Source organism: Bactrocera dorsalis, chromosome 1, assembly GCF_023373825.1.
Source record: "Bactrocera dorsalis isolate Fly_Bdor chromosome 1, ASM2337382v1, whole genome shotgun sequence".
Lineage (NCBI taxonomy): Eukaryota > Metazoa > Arthropoda > Insecta > Diptera > Tephritidae > Bactrocera > Bactrocera dorsalis.
In genome coordinates, this window is record NC_064303.1 from 3,360,356 (window position 1) to 3,385,416 (window position 25,061).

Below are 25,061 nucleotides of genomic sequence, written 5' to 3' on the forward strand. Positions count from 1 at the left end.
GTATTAGTTTACTACAGTTAAGGATAGCAGAACAGGCGAGCTGCCGACACAGGTGTCTTCCAGCTAGTGGTTGTGGCAAGCTAGTAGTTGGCTGCCATCAGGTATCCGCTTGTGGCGAGCAGAAGTGTAGAAGAGGAAGATTTGCGGCGATATTTATGAGAATTTGCGGTGACGGCCTACAGGATATGGTAAGGAAAAGGCACATGTGTGTGTTATTGTTGTAGATATTCATATAGTATATATGTATATGTATTATATGAAGGTAATTTGACACATAAAGGGTTTCAAGTAATTTAACTGCGAAATAGAAGACAAAATGAGCTGTTTACTGTGCTTAAGGTAGTTTTGAAGAGCAAGAATGGTTAGTATCCCATTGCGTTCTCATGATGGACAAATGTAGTTCAAATTTGCTAAATTTTTGAAAATCTAGAGTTGTGGGAGAAATATGATCTCAAGTGGGTGATATGATGGTGATGTGATATCACATAAAATGTATTAGAAAGCAGTAGAGTTTAGAGAAATTTTAACTAAATTTCATTGTCTAAATGTACTACTGAACAAAAAACATTAAATTCATGTCATAACTAGAAACCTTTTCTAACATATATTTGGTAGTCTAAAAAGTCATTTCGTATTTCTGATCAAATTTTCCAGAACGGAAGCGAACGATACATTGTTGTGCTACACGAACGGATACAACATCATCTATTTACAAATTTCATTGTTGGCTTGAGTAATATTCTTCTCTTTTTTATATAAAAATTTCAAATTATAGCGAATTTCTTCATTTTTTTTAACACATTTTTGAACAGCTGTAACTTTTTTTCAACCTCCCTGAATTTAATTTTTTTTGGTTAAATGAAGCTTAAAATCTCACTTTTGCAACGCTTTATGGTATGACATAATGTGATTGGCAGCACAGGAGATATATGTATGACTGCAACGACATCTGTTGACAAAATACGAAAGGACTTTTTCGACTACCAATATAATAATAAAAGAAACTCATCGTCGGTCATTATACTTATCAATAAGCTTAAGGAGCGGTAATATTATGTTCAATATAAATAAAATATAATATATATAAATATACATATATAAAAATAGTTCTATCAGAAAATATTAATTTATACTAAAATATTTTATGTAAAACAAGAATTCATTTGTTTTACTGGCCACCCTTTTTAGCCACGCAAATCTCATTTGCTTAAATCCCGCTTTAATTTTGCGCGCCCTGTTTACACTCGCCTGTTCGCTTGCTTGTGTGTGGGTGTCTATGTAAACAAACATCAAGGTGTTATATAATGATTAATAACTGTCTCATGTGTGAACCACATACAAGCACTTACAAAGAGCCTTAAATATACATATATGTATATGTATAGTAGATAATTATAACAAGCTTTAGCGCTTCCATTTTGAGCCCAAAAACAAAGCCGTTTTCATAAGCTCAAATGCGTTTGATAAGTACTATCTTAGGAGTTTTGCGTAATTAAAATTAGTTACACTCAAAAGCCTGCTATATAACGAGGCATACGGATATTTTTAGAGTAACTAAAGTTTTTTAATTCTCGTGTGCGTGCTTATTCAATATTTTTAACAACAGTTTTGGAAGTAAAAGGAAAATTCTAAGAAACATTAAAAGTTGTTTCTCAGTTGTGCCAAAAGTAAAAATAATACACACAGTAAACAGCAAAACCGAGCAAAAAATAATAGAATTTTAAATTAATTTCAAAGTCAAATATAAAAATCTACAAAGTAATAAACTAAAAATTAAACCCACTTTGGTTTCAATACTTGGTCCATAGCTTTTTATTTTTTATGACACTTTCATTTGTTGCCACTCATATTGTACACGAAGCCATAGCTCGTCCATGTTCCCAGAATCCCATTTATACTTTTCTAGCCGTCTTTTCATTATCGTCCACAAATTCTCAATTGGACTTAGATCAAGGGATTGTGCCGGCCACTCCATTAGCGGAAAATGCTGCCTGTGATAAATACTTTGGCGGTGTGTTTTGGATTCCCGTTCTGTTGGAAGAACACTTCATCTTCAGGGTAGGCACTTAAATCTACGAAGTCTGGCAAATTGGTTTGCAAAATGTTCAGGCAGTCTTCCTTCTTTATTGCACAAGTTAGGAGACCCATATGCCACCATGTAAATTAACCCCATACCATTAGATTGCCTTCTGCGTGTTTTACGGCTTGCTTTTCATGATGCTTTTGGACACTTTCTTTAGGACGGTGCCGGTAATAGCTTATCCCATCAGACTGCAATTGGTTAATGTTCACTTGGTCTAACTAAGTTTCACATTTCCAGTCCTCTATGAGAAATTTTTGTGTTGTTCGCAGACAGATAGACGAGCTTTAATAAAATTTCTGCTGTTTTTCCGTATTTCTCTTCCATTAAACGTGCATCAGAGTTTTTCAATAGTTAGACCATCCACTAATGTCACATCAACTCTTTTTTACAAATAACATAAAAAATAGATTAGAGTAGGTCAGGTTAATCTGGTAGGCTATGCATAGACCAGTTTTTGTCCTTTGCTATACCAGATGCAGTTTACTTGCTAAGTCCAAAAAGAGTAGTCATCACTTGACGCAAATTTTAAAAATTTTACTCCGTGATCTCACTGTCGATACAAAGTAGTCAAAGTAAAAGGCTTGCTTCTGTTCACTTCACTTTGAAGAACCCACTCTAACAAATGGCGCATAAAGCTCACCCCACACACGGTGTGGCAAGTCGACTGACATGAGTTACATAGATCTCTAAAGGTAGTCTAATTATTATTGCAGCGAAATGAAGCAGATAAAACAAAATACACCAAACACAAAAAGTAAGATAATGTAACAGAAAAAGGTAGCCGCAGAAAAGCGATGCTGCCACAGAATAAAACAAAGAAAAAAACGATTTTATGCCTACCTTTTTGCACCAAAAAACAAAATGTAGGTAAAAAATGGAAAATAATAAAAAAGAAACGTCTAAGCTGAAATTAGAACATGAGAAAGGAAAGTGGCGAAGACAAACTCTCAGATCAAGTAGCGAAGTGAAGCTAGCGGCAGACTAACCTTCTAATGCAGTGCAGATGAATGCCTTTTGGTTGGTATGCAAATGTGAACAGATGTGTCGGGGAGCGTTAGAAAAAAGTGAAGGCGAAAACTATATGGCCTGAACTTTTATCTCATTTTCAGCTTTTTTAGCGCAGATTGAAGTGAGTGCTTTTTAAGAGTTTCTTACACGAGTTCTAAAGAATGTAATTTTTAGCTTTTACACTTATTTATATAGATACATACATACATATGAAAGTATACAGCACACACAACCATAAAAGTTTGTTTCGTTTAAAAAATGTATTTCCATGAGTTTGCATTTTCATTTGTCAAAAGCGAGAGAACTCACACACACACACACTTACATAGGTAAGCACACTGTAATTAAATTTCTTGCTGAAAATATTAGCAGCGGGCGCTGACACTTTGGGCCTGTAATTTTATGCTATAAGCCAGCAGGAAGCTTCTGCAAGTGGGCGGCAGTAGACACCATTTCACACTTTGCCTGCCATCTAATTTATTTTATTGCCTACGTACAGACACACATGCGTATAGGCGCTGAGAAGTCATGCGGCGCAAATTTCTCAAAATTAATTTGTACATGAAGAGATTCCATTAGCATTTGGTTTACTGCGTCGCTCTAATATCTTAAATAAACAGTGGTAATGTTTTGTGCTTTTCCATTTCTGGTGCACAGTGGGGGACTGTGCTCTGCTTAGAATATCATTTTGTAGCGAGTATTCAACTGAAAGTTAAAAAATGATTTGAGTGGAGAAAGCTATATTTTTGTTTAGGTGGTATTCAGTCAAGAAATAAATAAGAAAATTGATTTTTTTATATTCTCAAAGTTCAGGAATATGTTTGCAAGATAATTCGGACTTTGGATATTTTAGTATCCCGACTGGTTTGGCCAGAACTAAGACTTTACGCGAAATTTTAAACTTGTTTTTCTCGAAACTGTCTTTTTCAAAACGATGCTTGTGATTTCTTGATTATACTTGACAAATTTAACAACTTTTGCATGCTTTCTTTATAGACTTGTCTATGTCTGGAACTAACCCTATTCCCAAATGTAAATTAAATTTTTACCATTTTTTTTTTTATTAAATGAAGCTTAAGATCTCACTTTTTTAACACCATATCGTACGACGCAATGTGATTCGTAGCACTGGAGATATATATATGACTGCAACAACATCTATTGACAAAATGCGAAAAGACTTTTTCGACTAGCCAATATTAAAAAAAAACTCAAAGCCATTAAAAACTTGATACAAAAAAAAATAGTTCAGGCGGTCGCCATTACGTGAATTCTTTTTACCGAATTTTCGCACAACCAGCTTAAACATTTGTTTTGTTTCGGTTCAAATTTTCAAGGGAGATTCCTTGAGACCCTCACTCCATCCATCCAAAAATTGATGGTAAAAATATTAATACCGGAAAACTTGTCCAGCAATCTAGGCTTGAATCCGGTAACAAATTCAAAGAACATTGTTATACATATATAGGATGTAAGAAAATTAAATAATAAGTGGTCTTACTTAAAAAATACAGCGTAAGACGATTTCTGTGGGTTTCAACATGGTCTATATCCAAGGAGCTTCAAGAGTTTCAACTGAGAACCGTTTCGGTTCAGTCTGTATCGACATTTCAACGCATTATTCTCGAATAACTTCTACATTGCAGTGTCTTATTCCACTTTCTATGTTAACCTGCGATAAGTCGGAAGAATTTTTTCTCATAAAATGTTGAGAACGATTTACTAATATCACATTTACGTAAAGTTTTCTACAAAGAACTTCCACAATAAATCCAAGTACTCAATAACTCTTAAAGTTCGAGCAAGACAATTATAATCAGCTGCAATTTATTGCAAAAAAATAGCATAATTAAACTTGTAATTGCGAATAAGTAGAAGCACAATCAGAAGAAAATAAGAAGAAAGAAAACAAAATCGAAGAAAAAACAACTGAAATAATAGACAGTGGAAGTGTGGGAAATAAAGCACAATAAGTCTATAAAAAAAATGCATAAATAAATGTGATTTTAATTGCAGTAATGGCGGTGAAAGCAAGCTTGGTGGTAAAAAGAATTATAAATTCTCTGCTCAAGAAATGCGGCAATATTCTTTTAATCACCAGCCAACGTCGGCGCATATTTTTCTATGTAAATATTCAAGCAACACGAAAGCTGCAGAAGACATACGCTGTACAACATAGTTCACTTATAACTCGAGCCATTAAGCTGCCCAGCTGTTCATATATTCTGTGTATGCTGCAAATAGCGCCCAGCAAACATCCGAGTCTGCTTGACGCCGTCGTCGTGGGAAAATGCGTTCAAGTTGGTTGTGGCGACACTGATTGCCACGCAGTCTACAGAGCTACTTGTGCTGCCTTACGTTTGCCATCAATTTCCCTATTTTCTATTTTCTATTTGACTGCTATACTGCGTAGTGCCACCCACAGACGTCCATAGCGTTGTGTCTATGATGCCTGATTGAACGGAACAAATTTACGTGTCTTGCATAAATTTTCATGAAATATTTATTTATTCTTTCAAGCACTTTCTCCGCAGCGACTTTGACTGCCTTTGCTTGATCTCTATTAATATATACATATGTATATACATATATAGATATATATTAACATATGTAAGGATGTTTGCTCCTTATGCGGCATTCATACGTTCTTACGTACTTCAATTTGACAGCCGTTGAATAGCGTTTTGGATTTTATTGCCTACGCATGAGATTTGCTTGCAATCATATTTTAGATTTTCGCTATATTCGGTATGTGTGTAAGAGTAGGTAATCTGAAATACGAATTCGTCATAAAAAAATGTTGAATCTTAAATGAGGAACATAAAATAAAAAGGAGCATATATACATTTGTAAATTTTCAATATGGATTCTATATTTCTATATTTATGTACATTATGGTGGTCCTTATAGTTATGTTCGAAAAATTTAGTTAAGTTAAAACTTCGGGATTTTCTTTTTTTATTGTTTATTCCATACCCAAATAGATACTCCTATAATCTATTACTTTTACAGAGCTCTCATAGGAAAGTATTTATATATTTTGAATTATGTGAGGGTTATTCCTGTGTCTTAATCCAAGTCCAACACCGCTCCATAGCCAAGCACACACTGCTACAAATGAATGAAATATGGTGAGGCAGAGCTAAGGTAATCTCGTCCCAGAGAATGAAAGAGTTAAGAGGTACAATCCCTTCCTTTCTCCCGGCACTTAAAGCAATCTCCTGCCCCGAGATCAAATCGCTACTGATGCAGGAAACGGTGCAGAGAACGGTTGCATAGACTATAATCGGGAACGCATTGGCTGAAGAGCTCTGCCGCTCCGCAGTATCAACTAACCTAGTAGGACCTGAAGCCTTCGATACCATAAAGGTGCTGCTTGACAAGGAAAATGAGTAGGCAAAGAGAGGTACAAAGCATGCGCCATACCAGGTTGCTAATGGATCAATGTTTTTAAATAGGGATCACAATGGTTCGCAAGACCCAGCAGCATATTGGATCAATATGTTGGGGCCAGGTGAGTCTTTGTGGCTTAGGAGAGGGCACAATATACCTGAGTTCGCGGTGCATTCCTCGTTTATCAATCAATCAAACACTCCTCAATCAGCAACCATGCATTAAATTTTACTAAAATAATACTTCTCTTACTTTTTAAGAACCACCCTAATCCAATTGCAATAAATATTCGTAGTAGCGTCTTCCTTTTGTAAAACATTGGATTTTCATATTCAAATTTTATGTTACACAGCCAACTGAAATGCACAGGTGTGTAAATAATTTATAATTTTATTTACAGAATTTTTGAAATATCTTTAAGAGATTTTCTTTCTTAATCACTCCAAAATGTCTTAAGCTATACGTATCTTTCACTGAATTATATAGTTATAAGAGATCCCTAATTGTGGCTAAGCACCTTTTATAATAGAAATACGTGTGCAATTTGTCAGACTCCTTGGTATTCAGCGCTTGATTCAGGTATCACTCTCTAAAGCTGAATAAGTGCTGAGATGCATGCTTCCTCACACTCAGTGCTTTCTAACTTATGCAGTACCTACCTAATAGCATTTTACAGTATTTTCTCAACCGCCCATCAAAATTTCTATTCCGTTGCTCAACATGTATTCATTTTCATTTTCAGATTCAGATTTTTGTCTTTTCTCAGGATATTGCCTTATAACCAGAAAAAAGTGCAAAATTTTCTTCTTTTTCAACTAAATATATTAAATTTTATAATGTATCGTCTCTGAAATGCAAAAAAACGTTTCATCAAATAAATTGAAATTGAGTTTTTTATTGCACTACATAAAATTTTCAGCTTCATCTATCAGATATAACCAAAATATAACCAATATGTAACCAATATATAACCATTTTATAACCAAAACTCAAATTTTTTTGCAGTATGAGTGGCTTCCATAACATTGTTTTTTCTTCGTCTTTCGAAAAAAATATATATTAAATTTAACTTATAAACTGAAGCTAGATACTTCTAGAAAAGCCGTAATGTCATCACTATCGTCCAAGTTTTGCTTATGAATGCTATTCCGAACCAAGTAGGTTGGTCTTACAGTCTTCTATTATTAATATTAATCTTTTCTATATCAAGTTCAGTTCACCAATGGTCTGATTGCTTATTTGATAGAACCTATGTTTATTAATATACGTATCTTCTTCCAATTCTATATATAATTTTTGTATCATAAAAATCGATCCAATAAAATAAAGTCTAATAAAAGAATTTAGCAAAAATTTCGCTAATCGCATACAATTAAATTCAGCAAAGTTCGCAAAAACTCCCACACCAAATCCACAAATATTTATTCAAAGTCAACAACCTCATATATATTATATTATGGTCAGCCAAATCATCGTAATAATAAATTCACTTGTGCTCTGTGCAATTTCCGATTAACCTCAGCATAGTCCATTTCCATTCTAAGCGTCTAAATAAAAAGCATAATTGTAATATTTTCCGTTGCTCTATAATCAAAGCTGCTGCTCAGACGCGGCCAGCGCGTGATTTGCAGTAATTAGCGGCACGCATGCGCAACACGATTTTACTGTGCTCGTAGCGCAACAACAAAATCAGATTTTGCGGTCAGAAAGCTAGCCGCATAGCGCTTACACTCAGCTACTAACTAGCCCGCAGCGCTACATTTAGAATTTCTGTGTTAAAGCAAAACGTTGCCGACGGCTGACCATCGCTAAGCGCTGTGTAGCGCGTACAAATGCCAAATGTTTAAAATATAGTCAATGTTATGCTAATATTTCATGCCATAAATGGTACTGTCGGCACAAAATTATGGTAGTAGCACGATTTCGATTGCATAATGGCAAGTCCCGCGGTAACTATTGAATTACGAATTACCCGATGTCGTCATTTTTCGGGTTGGGCTTGAACTTTTTTTCAATGCATGACTTATTTGGCAAACGTTATTTCAGCTTTCGTTTCATTTTGAAATTTTAACTAAAGCGTTGCGCAGTAAAATATTGAAAATATATTTTTTTTCATAAAGCGGATGTGAGAATGAAAGAAGATATTGTTTTATGTTAGAAATATACGGTAATTATATAATATATTTTCTAAATGAAGATACATACATATATGTATATGTGTGTACGAGTATATACTTAGTACACATAGTATGCTTGGTTAGAAATCTAGTATAGGAATTTATTATTAAAATAAGAGTTTTGTTCCAGTAATGACATAACACAACTTTTGGAAGCAGTTCAAAGCATTGATTGCTCCACTGTGAATAGTCGGAAGTTAGTTGCGTCCGAAGTCTGGTCGGCGTATTGTCAGAGGTCGTCGAAGTAGTTGAGGGATGACCTCTTGATGTTTCTAGAAGGCGTTTCCACTCCAAGCAGGTGACTGTAAGGATGATTTCTGCGAAAGCTCCCCAGTAGGTACTGCTTGGAGGAAGTTCATTATGCTTTTTAACTGGGAGCATATGGGCCTCACTGTGCAGGTGTTTGAGAGGAGACATCAAAAGGCATCCTATCGTGGTCTGGTATTCCGACAAATCTGAAGCTTTCTCGTCTATCCTAATTAAGTTGTTTTTCTATGTAAATTTTTTGACAAAATATAAGCGAACACGAATATGACCATAAGCCAATATTATTGGAAATAGCTCAACTGTGTGTCTAAGTACATTCCATTGCTAACTCATACTCATAATTGTATATTTTCTAAGCCAACAATACAACCAGTCCATTATTTCTCTTCTGAAGCTATAGTACATCCAAGCATGCTTTCTATACTTCCGAAAATTTATCACTAATTTTACCGACTTTCAATCTACATATGTATTTATATAAAATATTTATAGGAGATTTCGATATTATGCATCAGTATTATTGCACACGTGACACGTGACCTTGTCATTGTGAGAATTACAAACTGAAAAGTCTGCATATTAACATTTAAAAACTTTTCATGGTCAAAGCAGTAATCACAAAAGTTAAATTGAGTGCGACATAAAGTTTGACAACCGACAGAATATCAATTCCAATAAAAGGAAATGCAAAAGTTTGAGAGCCACACGACCATGCATGTCAACAGAGTGCAAGGAGAGCGGGTAAGAACGCGCTTTCATTTGATTGTTTCGGTTAAGTTTCGGGTATTAAAAATAAATGTCGTAAGGAAAGAAAAGCGAAATAAATGAAAAATGAAATAAAGCGGATATTAACACCAAACTAGCATGGCATTAAAATCTTACTAAAATGAGAGATTAAAAATTTAAATTTTTTTTTCCAAATTCGTGGATGAATATTATCTTCTATAGAAGAGTGTGGCGAGAGACTTTTGCAAGTTTTTGGAACTTTTGCGTATTTTATAATACATAATTAATCTGATATTTTTTTCAAAAATACTTTTCTTCTCTAGCTTCCTTGGTTGCACATTTAGATGTGCTGTGCCATCGCTTATTAAAAGCCATTTTAACTGTTCTCGAATCCGGAGCATGTACAAATAATTGCGAAGTTAAAAATAGAAAAGCATTTCATTGCCAGCCATTCGTGTGCAAATGCATGTAACCGTGAGACATTTTACCGTTATTTTTACTTTTTACAACTGTAATTACAAGCAGCTGTAATTATGTGTCATAAAGCACCGGTATATGCGCACACAGACAAAACTATTTACACATTAGGGTGGATAAGAAAAAAAATTGTTTTTCATTTTGTGCTCTAAAAAATAGGCTCTTAGACAACTCTAAGAAAATCTTTCCCAAAGTGAACTTTTAATTTTAATGGAAACTTTCTCCACCTTACAGTGTTCTATTTTGTCTTTTCCTATGCTAGAAAAATTCAAATTTCCCTTCCAAGTACTTGGAAGAATATAATAGCTTTATCAAAGGCACTCCAAGTATGAGTTCCATCAACCTACTTTCCAAAGTACCAAGTGAAAAACAAAAATTCGTTTTTTTTGACCCACCCTAATATACATATTTAAACTATTTGAAGTAAAGTGATTTTTGCATACTCCGAAGCGTGTATGACCAAGCCGAGACAGTAATGTCGACAATAATATGTCACCCCAGCGACTGAGCGCTCAACAAACTGCCATGATTCCTGGCTGGTTGCTCATATGTATAACTATACCTAAACACACATACATATGTATATACATGTGTGGCTTATGTGGGTATGTCGTGTATATTTACTTACCTGACTGTCATTCATTATGTGGCAGGTGCACCAAGGCATGACCGCTGCAACAAAACCCGTAAATAAATTTTAAAGGCAGTAGCGTGTCTAAAAAAAATTAAATAACAACAAAAACAAAAAAAAGGGAAAAAACTTTTTTTGAGGAGGGTGAAATGAAATTCGAGCACTTTAGTGCCATAATAAAAGCATATGGCGTGTTAATTATAACGCAGCAGTCAGGCGCAACACAACAACAACATCGTCAGTAATTTTCATGCCAGAAATGTTTATTATTTTTGTTTGACAATGAAAATTCCATGAAAAGTTTGCTGCTGAAAAATCATTTATATTGAGAATGTTCGCAATTTCATTGTTGTTGGACATGTAAGGTGTGCCTGTAAGTCAAGAGAAGTTGACGAATTGAAATTTGGAAAAACTTCCAATTTTTTTGAAATTTTTTTCCAATTATTTTAGTAAAAGTTTAGCTATTTTGTTACAGAAATTTCAAATAAATAAATATATTTCCTTAAAATAATTTATATTTCATACCACATTTCTCACTTGAGAGTAATGAAAACCTTGACTACATTTTGGCGCATTGAAATTATGGTTTTTAGTTTAAATATAAAAAAGTACTTAGATGGCGTCATTTCGAGAAACAAAGAGTCCTCCTTCACCTAATCTCTCCAACGGATTGGAGTTTTTTTCTTCCTCTGTTTCCACCCGCGGGTACTGAATCAAATACCTTCAGCGCTGGAGTGTTCTCATCCATCCGGACAACATGACCTAGCCAGCGCAGCCACTGTGTTTTGATTCTGTATTCTCGTACAGACTGCGGTGTTCGCCGTTGCCAATGCACAGATCCATAAGTCTTTTCCAAAACCTCTCCCTCGAAATCTGCTAAGGTCGACTCATCAGATAATATTGTCCATGCCTCCGCACCATATATCAGGACGGGGGTATTGAGGGGCTTGTAGAGTTTGGACTTTATACGTCGAGTTCATCGTCGTTCGTTCGTTATTGTCTGCTCAGTCCAAGAAGCAAGAGTGATTCTGCGTTTGATTTCAAGGCTGATATTGTTATTTTTCTTAATAATGCTTTCAAGATAGATAAAATTATCTTGTTATTGATCTTGGTCTTAATACTGCTTCCAAGACTACCGTCTCTCGTTACTCTTATAATTTTCGTATTATTTTCTCCAGCAATATATTGAAAAGGTCCCACGATATGGAATGTGCTTGTCTGAAACCTCGCTTGGTATGGAATGGCTAGGAGAGATCCTTTCCGATCTTTACGGGACTTTTGTTGTAGCTCACTTTCCACAACTAGTTTTGCGGGTATACCAAGGGGATTCTCATTTATTTTCGAAAGAATATTCAAATATTGATATGAAATATTTCAGGCGATCTTTTTTCCTCAAAACGCTGCTCATTTTTCGGATCCGCTGATATGGCAACACTACAACATATACTTGTATAGCTCTCATACAAACTGAAAAATAGGAATCCAGTGCTTGCATGGAAAACTTTTTCATTTGAAGACATATCTTCATGATATTTAGCATGGACCATTTTCCCACGGAATAATGCAATCTCCGAAGAAATTATTCTTATCAGATGATTACAGCATCTAGCTGTCAAACAAATTGCTTACTTAAATAGTATTTATATACTTTCCTTTTCGAAAATTATTATTTCAAATTTTCACCAACAATTTTTTTCCTTTCTTTGTCAAGGTCAACCACTGAAATATTCAAATAGCCACCATCACGCCCAATTGCGTAACCATTTAACTTTAAATTATGGTAATTCATATAAAAAACATCAATATTTATAGCAAACACAATCAACAGTGAAGTCACGAAAAAAATCTAGTAAAACACACCACAGAATTCAAATCAGCTTAGTGGAAATTCTGCATCGAAAAGAGAATGTTAAAAGCCAATAAAAGTTAACTCTAAAACTACTACGAAACAAACAACGCGAACCGTTACGCACTTACGCTCATAATATGCACGCTCTGCTGCGCTCAAATAAAAGTAGCGAGCGTGATATATAGAAGAGCTGGCAACGCTGTGGGTATGGATTTTTATTACGAAACGGTCAGCCAGTGGCTATAAACCGGATGTGGCGCACAAAGACAACGTTTTTTTTTGTGGGTTGGTGGAAGTAGAGAGACGCCACAGGCGCACGGAACACCAGGCAATCGTAAATGTTTGCGAAATGGTGACAGAGTGTCTGGAAATTTGCGTACATTATGCATGCGCGCACACATGCACATACAAACATATGTATGTAGTATATGCGCAAAACGTAAAATTTTTAGTTTTCAATGCGCATTGAAAATACAATTTTTTTTCGAGGAAATGAAAGCCATTTTCGGTTGTAGCGCTTACATAAGCATTTTCGTTATTGGTGGGGTATCTATGAAGAGGTTGGATCGTATTGGGGCTTTCAAAACACACACCATATTTTAAAGGCTTTAAAGTTTTTTTTTTTCATTTATAAGTCGTATACTTTTCTCACCTGATAACGCAATAGTTTTTATTGCCTCCAAGTGAGCTTTATGAGAGCTTTATGATCCCACGTATCAGCTGAAAATTAATCGGTCCATTTTATTAATTTTTTGAGTGCCAGTTTATTTTTATCGAAAAGTTAATACTCTTCTTTGCTAGATAAAGGTTATGCAGTTTAGTTTTTATAAATTTTCAGACCAAAAACATTTTTTTTGATACTCCGTAAATAAGCAGTGAAATGATTTCCGGTTAAAGTGAATGCTTAGTATAAACCTTGAATGAGAGGAAAGAAGTAGATAAATATTAGAACATTTATTCTTCGTAGTACACATATGTATATACTATATATCAATTGATTGCCTCGATTAGCCACGATTTGTTATTATATATGCTGCAGTCCGATCTGAACAATTTCTTCGGAGACTGCATTTCTTCTTTAGAGAATAATCGGTGCATTTGCATTTGTATAAAATTGTGTTGGTATAAGAACTCAAATCAACAGACCACTTGAAGCGCCGCACCTTTGCTGATTGGACACTAGAAATGATGGAAGCCAATGATGGTTTCATTGAAATATCATCTTCTCAGATGAGACCCATTATTACATTTTCATATCGCATGTTTCTTCCTAGTAAAACCCAATTTCGATTCCTTTGATGATAAGTTATCTGTACTTTGCAGTTTAAGTGTCGATATGTAGTTCCGTTTGTATTCAAAATGTACCTTTTTTTATCAAGGAATACCTATTCCTTGCATTCAAATATTTCGTCTAAGATTGGTATTCTAACAGGCAGACTGAAAAGCTGGCAAGGTTTCTTTAAAATGTAACTACAAGTAACCTTGTAACCTTAATAACACATGTGAATAACCTTTACAGCTGGCGAACAGGGGTTCCTTAGCAACAACATTTTATGAGTTGCACGTCCTGGCGCGTTGTTATAATAACTCCTCTCATTTATTCACATAATTAGGTATGAAGGAGAAGCATCGTTGATATCAAGTTAACCTAAAAAATACTTTGAAAATATCCCATATCATTACCATTTTGTCGGCTACTCATTCGCGTATGAATCTAACTAACTATCAAGATTTAAATAGCTATAATACTTAAAAAGTTTCCCTACAAGTTTTCCACAGTATACAAATATACTAAATATAAATCGTATTTTCGAAATTATATTTGATATTTTTTACTTCCGTTACAATTATCATCTTAAACTTAATCGAAATATTTAAATTTGTCCCAAATCCAACAAGCTGCACCGTATCTAGCCTCACTTTCTGTCTCTGACATCCCACCCACATTTACGCTCAGTCGCCTGAACTCCATTTATTTAAATTTTCAACTCAAAAGTGAATTAACTGTGTACATGAACGCCTAACGTTCAGCTTATGACGCGCCTGAATAGCGCACTTGCCATTTCTTTGCTGCTGTCGTTGGCAAAGCAGGAAGCGGAAAAGGAAATGAGCCTATTAAGCCGCGCTGTGATGGCGGCAAAAATACCAAGCGGCGAGTTTCTAACGTAGAGAAATGGCAAACCGAAATGGAAAAAAATGAAATTTGAGAACATTTAGGGATTTGCCATTGGCCGTTACGGCATTTCTGCTGGTTGACCAAATTAAGCTGTGTGTATGTAAATAAATTGCTCGGCAGCACGCAAAAGTACAGGCTCGTTAGCTGCACAATGACGTGACTTTTTTTTTGTATTGTTGCTTAGGCGCCGCGCTTGTCGCGATTTCGAAACAATTGCTAGTAAAGAATTTGCTGCTGTTATTGTAGTTGTTGCTGTGCGGCTGCTGGCAAATGAAGAGAATTCTTTGTTGCGTAGAAGATTTAAATGAGTGCGCTTGGCAAGTTATGGTGTGCAGCTTTTAATTGCTGAATATTAATTTGATTTGTTGACAGCAAAGGAAATTGCTACAATCTAATTTGGACATTTGCTAGAAAATCGTGCAACAATTAATGCTTAAGCTGTTCCTTCGAAATATATATCTATACTTTTACGATGGAGTTGAGAAACTTTTTTGTGGTAATGGAAGGTGTGCACATAGAAATGCGTTGAAATGAGTATGGACTGAAGAACAAAATGGAAGAGGGCATATTTTAGTTCCAGAAAGCTATTTGGCTTAAATTTTAATAGTTTTACAGCAAATTTTAGGTACTTTTGAGTATATTTTGGATCTTAAAAATAATTATATGTTAACTTCATCAGGTTTTCTGACCTAATGAACGTATTTTTACAGTAATCATTATGATAATTTATATGAATTATAATTATGAAAGTTCCGTTCAGAAATTCTCACAGTGTAACACATACAGCACATATTCCTACCAAACTAAAAAAAAAATCGAGAAATATTTGCAGTTAAATTGACTTAGTTCTTAAAAGTTTATTTTTCAGCAACTTCCAAAAATAAAATTTTTTGAAACATATTTTTTTTTTATTTCTTTCAATTTTTTTTCCAAAGTTTTTTTTTAATTTTTTATTATTTTTATTTTTTTTTTAATTTTTAAATTTTTTGAATTTTCTTTTACTTTTTTTTAATTTTTGTTTACTAATAATCTCTCAAACAAGAAAAAACGCCTACTTCAGTTTTTCCGACACTTTAGTACTCTTTGTAGTTGAATGAGTTCTCTCTCAATCTATCATTATCTCTCTATTTTATAGTCAGACTTACTCTCTGCATTATGAAAAAAAAAAAAAAAATTTAATGAATATAGATTTTTTAAAAAATTATATCAGGAATTTTGAAACAATCTTAATTTTTTTTGTATTATCGCCCCCACAATTTCCCTAACATTATCACTCTTCATTTCTCCACTTACCTAACAACATTATCGATGTGAAAACCATATGAAAAGCAAATGTCACGTTGACATCGTTATTTTCGAAATGCGTTAATCAAAAAAGTAAACGCAAATGCAGTTGCACACCGGCGATTAACCCAGAAATCGTCTTTCGCAACCGAACACTGAATATACAGCTTTATTAACTATGTTTTGAAGCGTCGCTCGACATACTTATTAATGAGCATTTGTGTGTGACGACGTCGTCATTGCGACGCTCGTGTTATGTCACACCAACAGTCGTAAATACTGCGAAACTTGCTATGAGCTTGAATAGTGTGGGAGTGCGCTGGAAAAAAGTACTAACTCCAAAGTAGCGTTAACTCTGTTGTTACAATACAGTATTTATGTACGTAAGTGTGTAATCATGGGAAAAATATATTTAATTGTCAGTGTTGCTTGTTATCATTTTGTATTGCGTTACTACTCAAAGTAAGTAAGTATACTTAAATAATTAATATTTTGCAATGCGACGCTTGCTCCAAAATTAAAAACAAATTTTTTCATTTTTATTTCCGTAAGATTAACCAATGAGGCGTAAATATTTTTCGACCGTTAAGCACCTTATTTTTTAAATGTATAAAACTAGTTCACTCGGACAGAGTTCAATTACATATTGCTTTTCTTTGAATAACATTATCAATAAACGGACATTAATTTTTAGGTTGAAGTACCTTTGACCGAGTAAATTTTCTTAGAATTGTTAATTTTATTTTTAAATATGTAAATTTATTAATTGAAAAGCGATGTGTGAATGTTGATTTTGGAAATTACGATATATCATTATCATAATGGTTTTTAGGAAGGTTAGGTCAAAATCCAAGCAAAAGCTCTGTAATACTCATACAACCATTACAAAATTTTAGTTTTAGCTATATTGAACTTTCTCCTAATTAAATATTTATTATTATGAAAATGCAACGACCTAAATATGTGTATACATTTTTTCCCAAGAGCTTAAGAGCTGGTAGCTGTCCAACGGATCGACTGTGTGTTTGCTTCTATTGTACATCTTCATTTTTGGAAAGTATTATCCTTGATATGTGGCCCTGAAACAATATCCCAAAATTCCTTCAATTTATATACCAAAAGCTTGAGAAAAATAATATAGAGATCGATATTAATCCCGTACAGATATCTATCTCAATCCTCAATCATAATTAGTAAGCAAATAAAACTTCCTGTGAAAAACTCAGCATATATTGGTTTGGCCGGTAGGAAGGAATTCAGAGTGCACCATTTCTAGATAATCGAAGAAAATTGTCAACATAACCTTAACTTGATTTTATACTCGGCTTTTCACTTACTTTTCCGTTATTCCAACGATGCCAGTAAAATCTCTGATAATTAATCATCGATTTTTAAACCCCAATTCCTTTATTTAATTGGCGTGTTGATCATCAGTTGGTGTTGATGGCCGGCCTGGTCGTGGTTCATTGTCAACACATTCTCGACCCTCTTTGAGTAATTTGTAACAATCAAAAACACTTCCTCGCAACAAACATATCACCGAGGTTCTTTTTAAACATTCTGAATGTTTCTGCACCAGAAATGTGATCCCGCTCACATAATTTGATGGAATTTCTTTGTTGAATAATTTCACTGATCGTAAAATTCGCCGAATGAACTTTATGAACTTCAGAAAGGCACGCCTTAATAAATATTGATTATATCACCCTAGAAAAAAAATATGTTGATGAATAGGTTTTCACGAGAAATTTAAATTAAAAAGTCTTACTATTTTTAGTAGTAGTATATTTTTTCCTATAAAATATTTGATTCAATTACTTTGTGTATTTAATATTTTCTCAGAACTCCTTTACCTTGTACATATAGTATTAGTGATTTTCATAATTAGTCTCCGTGTAAATTTTTTCTAAATTTTTCTTCTTCTTGTTTCCTTTTCAGGTGAGTACAAATCAGCTAAAGCAAACAACAGTCAAGCCAAAGGTAGCGTACATATTCGAACATTAATGATGCTTAATGGGTGAACAATTTGTTTGCACGAAGGGTTAATAAGCTCTCTTTTTAATAATACTTAAGTTAATTACCATCTGATCAAATTTAGACCAGACTAACACAAAAAACATAACCCATGAAGTGTTTCAGAGATGATTTCAAAACAAATCCGTATTTTCACCTTTAAAGCAGGCTCCTGAGCTAATATTTCATCTTAATGGACGTATACTTTTATTTGGGAAGTCGATTTTCAGGTGAATTGAGATTCATTGGGTTGTAATGTAATAGATTTCTAATGCTGACAAGTAGTTGGTGCTAAACCAGAGTCGCACCACGAGTTTTCGCGTAGATTGGATTCAAATCACCTCGCAGACGAGATTAACAACTGTGATTTTTATATGGTGAAATCTTGTTAAATTTATAAGATTAGTGGCATAAACTACTCAACAGCCAAAATATTATGATTAAGTGCGGGTCTGAAGATGGTATAACCTACCATGTTTCATTTGAAGAGCTTTCATTAAGAAAATTTTATTTCAAGTTTCGTCTTTCCCTGCTGCCTAGCTCTGATAACATTTGCGCGCGTGGACGGATTCAATATTCTTACTGTGTTGTTGTTAAAAATTCTGAGCTTCAACCTTTATTTTTAAATTTCAATCAAGTTGTGTACTTTTCACTTTTAATACAGTCTGTGTGCCACAGCTCATTTCAGCACAATAATCGTTGGACTTATCATGCGCCGCAGGCCGACGAGTTTTCATTTCGAATTGTTGCCAACGAGTACGCACTTACTTATATACATATGTACATATGTATTTACGTATATACAAACATTGTTGTCTATATATTTTTCTGCATGTGCACATAAGTATGTGGTGGCGATTAAATAAATGCCAAAATGAAACTCACTTCAATTCATCAATGCGACAATGCGCGCTGACTTGACTATGTGCAGATGTTGCACGAAATTTAATTTTGTCTTTTGTCAAACGGACTTTTGTCGTACTTAAATGGAAAGTTTCGCTCGTACTTTTCATCACTGATTGAAATTGGCACTTTTGCTATGCTCGGCTAATGACAGCGAGCAAACTCGTGTGCATCTATGTGTGTATGTGTGTGTGAAGCTTTGTGTTTTCGCCATTGTGGGGCAATTGTGTGTAAATACATAAATACATATACATACTTACATATGTACACACATATGTATGTATTAATGTACTTAGTGCGCACTTTGCCGATTTCTTTTTGCAATTGATGAAATTCGTTTGTTCGACTTTAAAAATAAATGTGCAGTGACATTAAAAAGAAATTTGCAAAAACAAAAAGTTTTTCTGAATTTCGAAATTTGCTTGTGTGCAAGTGAAAACCAATATTGGCATCTAATTAAGTGTACATACTCGTATATATGATATGCTTTTGGAAACCTTTTCACTAACAAACTTATTAAGAAGTTTCAATAGGCTAGTTTTGAAAGTATTGAATAACTTTGGAGTTTTCCATTGATTGATTTTTCTTATGAAATAATTTTTAATGTTGTTATGTAATTTGATCTTTCGAAAAACCATTTTGACATTTTATATAATTGATCGTGTTAAATTTATTTCGTGTATTTTTTCGAAAAGTTCATTAAAAAACAAAAATTAAAAAAAAAAAAAAAATGGTCGCCAAAAGTCAATTTCTACAAAAGTTATGGTTATTTGAAAATAAAAAATCCATTTTTTTGAAAAATCCATAACCTTTTTGAAGTTCTTTGAAAGTTCTCAAAAATGTTTTTAAATGGGTAGAAAAGGATGGATAAGTTTCAGCAAAATCTAAAGGGGTCGGGTTCAAAAGTGGTCGATTTGGTATGGAATACCCCATATATAACGGGTGATTTTTTTGAGGTTAGGATTTTCATGCATTAGTATTTGACAGATCACGTGGGATTTCAGACATGGTGTCAAAGAGAAAGATGCTCAGTATGCTTTGACATTTCATCATGAATAGACTTACTAACGAGCAACGCTTGCAAATCATTGAATTTTATTACCAAAATCAGTGTTCGGTTCGAAATGTGTTTCGCGACAAATTTTGTTCAGCGATGAGGCTCATTTCTGGTTGAATGGCTACGTAAATAAGCAAAATTGCCGCATTTGGGGTGAAGAGCAACCAGAAGCCGTTCAAGAACTGCCCATGCATCCCGAAAAATGCACTGTTTGGTGTGGTTTGTACGCTGGTGGAATCATTGGACCGTATTTTTTCAAAGATGCTGTTGGACGCAACGTTACGGTGAATGGCGATCGCTATCGTTCGATGCTAACAAACTTTTTGTTGCCAAAAATGGAAGAACTGAACTTGGTTGACATGTGGTTTCAACAAGATGGCGCTACATGCCACACAGCTCGCGATTCTATGGCCATTTTGAGGGAAAACTTCGGACAACAATTCATCTCAAGAAATGGACCCGTAAGTTGGCCACCAAGATCATGCGATTCAACGCCTTTAGACTATTTTTTGTGGGGCTACGTCAAGTCTAAAGTCTACAGAAATAAGCCAGCAACTATTCCAGCTTTGGAAGACAACATTTCCGAAGAAATTCGGGCTATTCCGGCGGAAATGCTCGAAAAAGTTGCCCAAAATTGGACTTTCCGAATGGACCACCTAAGACGCAGCCGCGGTCAACATTTAAATGAAATTATCTTCAAAAAGTAAATGTCATGAACCAATCTAACGTTTCAAATAAAGAACCGATGAGATTTTGCAAATTTTATGCGTTTTTTTTTTTTAAAAAAGTTATCAAGCTCTTAAAAAATCACCCATACAAGTATGTATTTCTAAAAAATTTCAAATAAATATGTAGTGTTGCAAGTTATAAAATTGCAAAGTATTTTACAAAATCTAAAGATACATAGATTCAAGGGAATCATATTTAAGCCTTAACAAAATTTATTTCAAAACTCAAAAATACTTTTTAAACATTTTTTTGAAAATTATTTTTTCCAAAATTTTTATGAATTTTTTTTTAATTTTTATGAACATTTTTTTTTTAAATTCTTTTCAAATTTTTGTTTTCAAAATTGTTTTAATTTTTTTTTATTTTTTCTTTTAAAGACTAAAGATTTGTTTAAAACTTTTCTTTCCTAATTTCTTCAAACAAGGGACATATATTTCAGACGTAACTTAAAATATTAATTTCCCATATTAAGAAAAAAAAATGTTCAAAACTCACAATACTTTCTTTCAAAGTCTTTCGAATATTTTTTATTGTATTATTATGATTCGTCACTTCATTTGAATTATTTATTAATTTAGTTTATTGTTTTATTCACTGCACTTCTTCCGAGCATCTCTTTGGTGTATGGAAAAAACGCTCTGGCAATGGAAAACTGCTGCTAATAACCGCTATTCTAACAGTATCATTTGTGCAGGGCAAATCAACTTCCGCTGAAGACAGTTGAGCGCTGTAGACACCAGATTCGTCTCCTTCTTCGTTCTCAAGGTTTGCTACTAAATGGTCCACTAAGCCTTTTTTGAACTCCCGCACTCCTGGTGTATCCGGTATTATGCTTTTTTCATTTGGCGTCTTATTGTCGGCGATTTCTTTTAAATCCTTGTCATTTTCTAATGGGTGTGCAAATGCTGTGAACTAAAATCAACTATAAATATGTTTTCTTAAATTCTGTCCCATAATTGACCAACCTGTAGTGCAAACAGCATGCACAATAATAAAAACAATTTGATGCTCATTTTTTAAAGTAAAATACCTCCAAACACTTAGTGAAATGCAAAAAGACTGGAATAATCGTTCATTTGCCAGCTAATTTATAGTAGGTGTATAGAATTGACTGCAAATACAACAAGAATAATCTTAAATTATTACTTTGTAGTAATTATCACTTAATGCACCTAGAGTTCGTGTGCATGTGCTATCGATCATGTAAACCGGTTATCTCCAAGCTGATTTCTCATTCAAAACAAATCATATTACAACTAAAATTGTATTTCTCAGAATATGGTAGCATACAACCATCCATAGAAAAAAGGGTGGTCCATATAGTAGAAATTAAGCGGTATTTGATTTTATCTTGTTACTTAAGTTTAAATATACCCATGAGTTTAATTTCACATCTTAAAGAATGAAGGAGGTAACTGACGAAACGGTTATCTCCAATTTAATGGACATAATACACAATCCACTAAATTTATATCAACCAAACTTTCTGAAAACAAGTATTTCAAGCAATTCCTCATACAGTGTGAAAATGATTGAAATCGGAGTATAACGACGTCAAACTTCGTATAAGTGTTAACCGAAAATATTAGTCCGTCTGTGAGATCTTATATTGATTCGGAGAGAATATTTTTATGATATTAACATGACCTTGTGTTAGGTTAAGTTAGATTGAATGGCTAACCGCTCAATATTACATACGAGGGGATTGTACAGCTCTTTGATATGCCAATAAGAAGAACTGCTGCAGTTGGAAATCAGTTATCGGCAATAATGCTTTGGACCTATCACAAATCTGCTAGATGTTTTATTTCTATTTCCGCTATTTCGACTAGACGGCAAAAAGTATGACATCTGAGGTGTTTCTGGCTTGATCTGGCAAAAGCGAGACATTCGAGGTGGAAGTGTAGAGATGAGTGTTGTCGTTGTAGCGGAAGAGTTCCGCCGATTTGACAGTTCTTGGCCGGATAATAACTCTGGGTCCATTCCGATTGCGTAGACCCAACTGCCGTAGGAACGGTGTTGATATGATTCTACCTTTTCTTTTTCCAAACAGCTGATGCAGCTGGCATCCGCTAAGATATTCAATCTTAGTGAATGAATCCCGATTAGAAAGTGTCCATATAGAACTTCTACAACCACTGACAGGTGGACCTTCCTGAGAGAGAATTCTCAGGACTTCTTGTTATTTATCCTTGGCCAGAAGGACATTGCCACTGCACAGCTGCTTATAGTCGATTAGCACTTGCTGATTTGGTGTGAAGCACAACATTCCAGTAGTGAGCCACGGGAAGTTAAACGAACAATGGATAAAATTATCGAGCAAAGGAATTTTGTATGTCGTATCGTTACGAATGTTAGAAAAGGCTTACAGTGATTCAGAAACACAAATTTACGAGTGGTTAAAAGCCTTCAAAGACGGTCGAGAGATCATTGGAGACCTGCCTCGTTCTGGACGATCTTCCACTTCTTCAACTGATGAGAATTAAAAAAAATGAAGGATATGGTGCTTGAAAATTGTCAGGCAAGTGTTAGAAAGATGGCAAGAAATATTTACATCTCTCGCGAGTCCATTCGAATGAAGAAGTCGATTGTGATCGAATTTAAAGCCAAAGACGCAATGAATACCATTGATCAACTACCATACTCTTCAGATATGGCTCCGTGTGAGTTTTTCTTGTTCCAAAAAATATTGATTAAATTGCAACAGTATTTTATATAAAATGTTCTATTTTAATTACAAATTTAGTTTATATTAATTTATAAATATTTATAAAAAAATGTACACATATTAAATCTAAGGTTATAATTTCACAATCTGTACTAAATGAATGCTCAGTTCTCTATTATAACCACAGTTACGCCGTTTCTGCGTGGCATTTGCCTATGGCAACACACATTTGAACAACACAAAGATATAAATACTACGAACCAGAGAACACATATTGAAATGAACACAAACACCACAACCAAGGGAACTCCTTCTAGCATTGAATAATTTTTGGCTTTTGGCGGCTCCAGCCCCCATATATAGGAATCCTCCAGCGATTGTGAACAAATGCACTACAAAATAAAATTAATACAATTATTTAAAAAAAGTTTAGTTTAACTTTTCAAAAACATACATGCAGCTTTACAAACGCGCTCAATAGTAGCATAAATATTGTAGAATATGACGCCATAATTCCAAACATACCGCCACCAACGCAGAAATGTTTATGGCAACTGAAATTGTGCTGCAGCGGACTGAAGTGTTATGAGAATTTAATACTCGGGGCTTTTACCAACTACCCAGTAGGAAATAAGTGGTGTAATCTATTAAATAAAAAGCTAAAATATTTATTATCATATCAGTATTAAATATCAATAATTATAGAATTTAAAAAAAGTTTTGTTTAGCGATGAAACTTCTCATGCACTCACTTGTGTTTGAATGAACACTATAGCAAAGTAAATAGTAGCATTTGTGATTTTGATGACCTAGAAGATAGACGCAGTGACATTATCAAAAATCGCGGTTAACTGTGCTTAATGGGCAAGGAGAACCATTGGTCCATATTTTTTCAAATATATATCTATAACGCCATCCTTAATGACTTTTTCGTGGCCGATTTGCTCCTTCAAGATTTTTAGTGGCACCCAGACATCACAACATATACGCCATCCAGCCAGCGAAACACTAGAAGTGAGCGCATTGTCTCGAGTCGCGTGCCTGTTTCGTGGCCTCCAAGATGGTGAGATTTAACACTGTTGAACTATTTTTTGTTGGGTTTTATAAAGTAACTCGTCTACGTAGATGATGCCGAGACGATTTACGACTTGGTGAATAATTGCTGACATATGGCCTAATTTCTGCTAAATTTTTCTCCACCATATAGCCCTGACCTTGCACCATCGGCCTATCATTTGTTTAGGTCAATGCAGAACTCCCTTAATGGAGTAAAGTTGGCTTCAAGAGAAGTCTGTGAAAATTACTTGTCGCAGTTTTTCGCTGAGAAACAACAGCAACAAAAAAAAAATATTATTAATTTCGATAGTAGCACTCAGTATTGAGTGTAAATATTTTCAATTATGGCTATGTGGTTGACATGGCTGTTGTTAATACTTTAAAATTTCCTACTGGTTGCTTTAAGAATTTCTTTCGAAATCAGCTGAGTGTTTCTTGGAATTGCATTTAGATGCTATAAAATAACTCTACATACGATACTAATTGAGTAGACTCGTCATTTTTGCAGAATAATGGTTCTCATGCCGAAACAATATTAGACCTCCAAAGCTGATACAAAATGGT

The 25,061-nt window shown here is 34.3% G+C and overlaps 1 protein-coding gene and 1 long non-coding RNA gene across 5 annotated transcripts in view; one reads left to right on the forward strand and one right to left on the reverse strand.

The window, feature by feature from the left end:
* The window catches only part of LOC105232376 (uncharacterized), a 139,364-nt gene that overhangs the window by 48,645 nt on the left and 65,658 nt on the right, over nucleotides 1-25,061 (forward strand). The gene's annotated exons all lie outside the window — the stretch shown is intronic.
* Nucleotides 23,445-24,297, reverse strand: LOC125779508 (uncharacterized). Of its 2 annotated transcripts, none has more exons than XR_007423285.1 (3): nucleotides 24,194-24,267; nucleotides 23,896-24,100; nucleotides 23,445-23,833 (listed from the first exon to the last, which is right to left on the reverse strand). It is a non-coding gene; the product is annotated as an uncharacterized LOC125779508 (long non-coding RNA). The 2 variants fall into 2 exon arrangements; XR_007423286.1 differs by having other exon boundaries at nucleotides 23,448-23,833; nucleotides 23,896-24,085; nucleotides 24,194-24,297.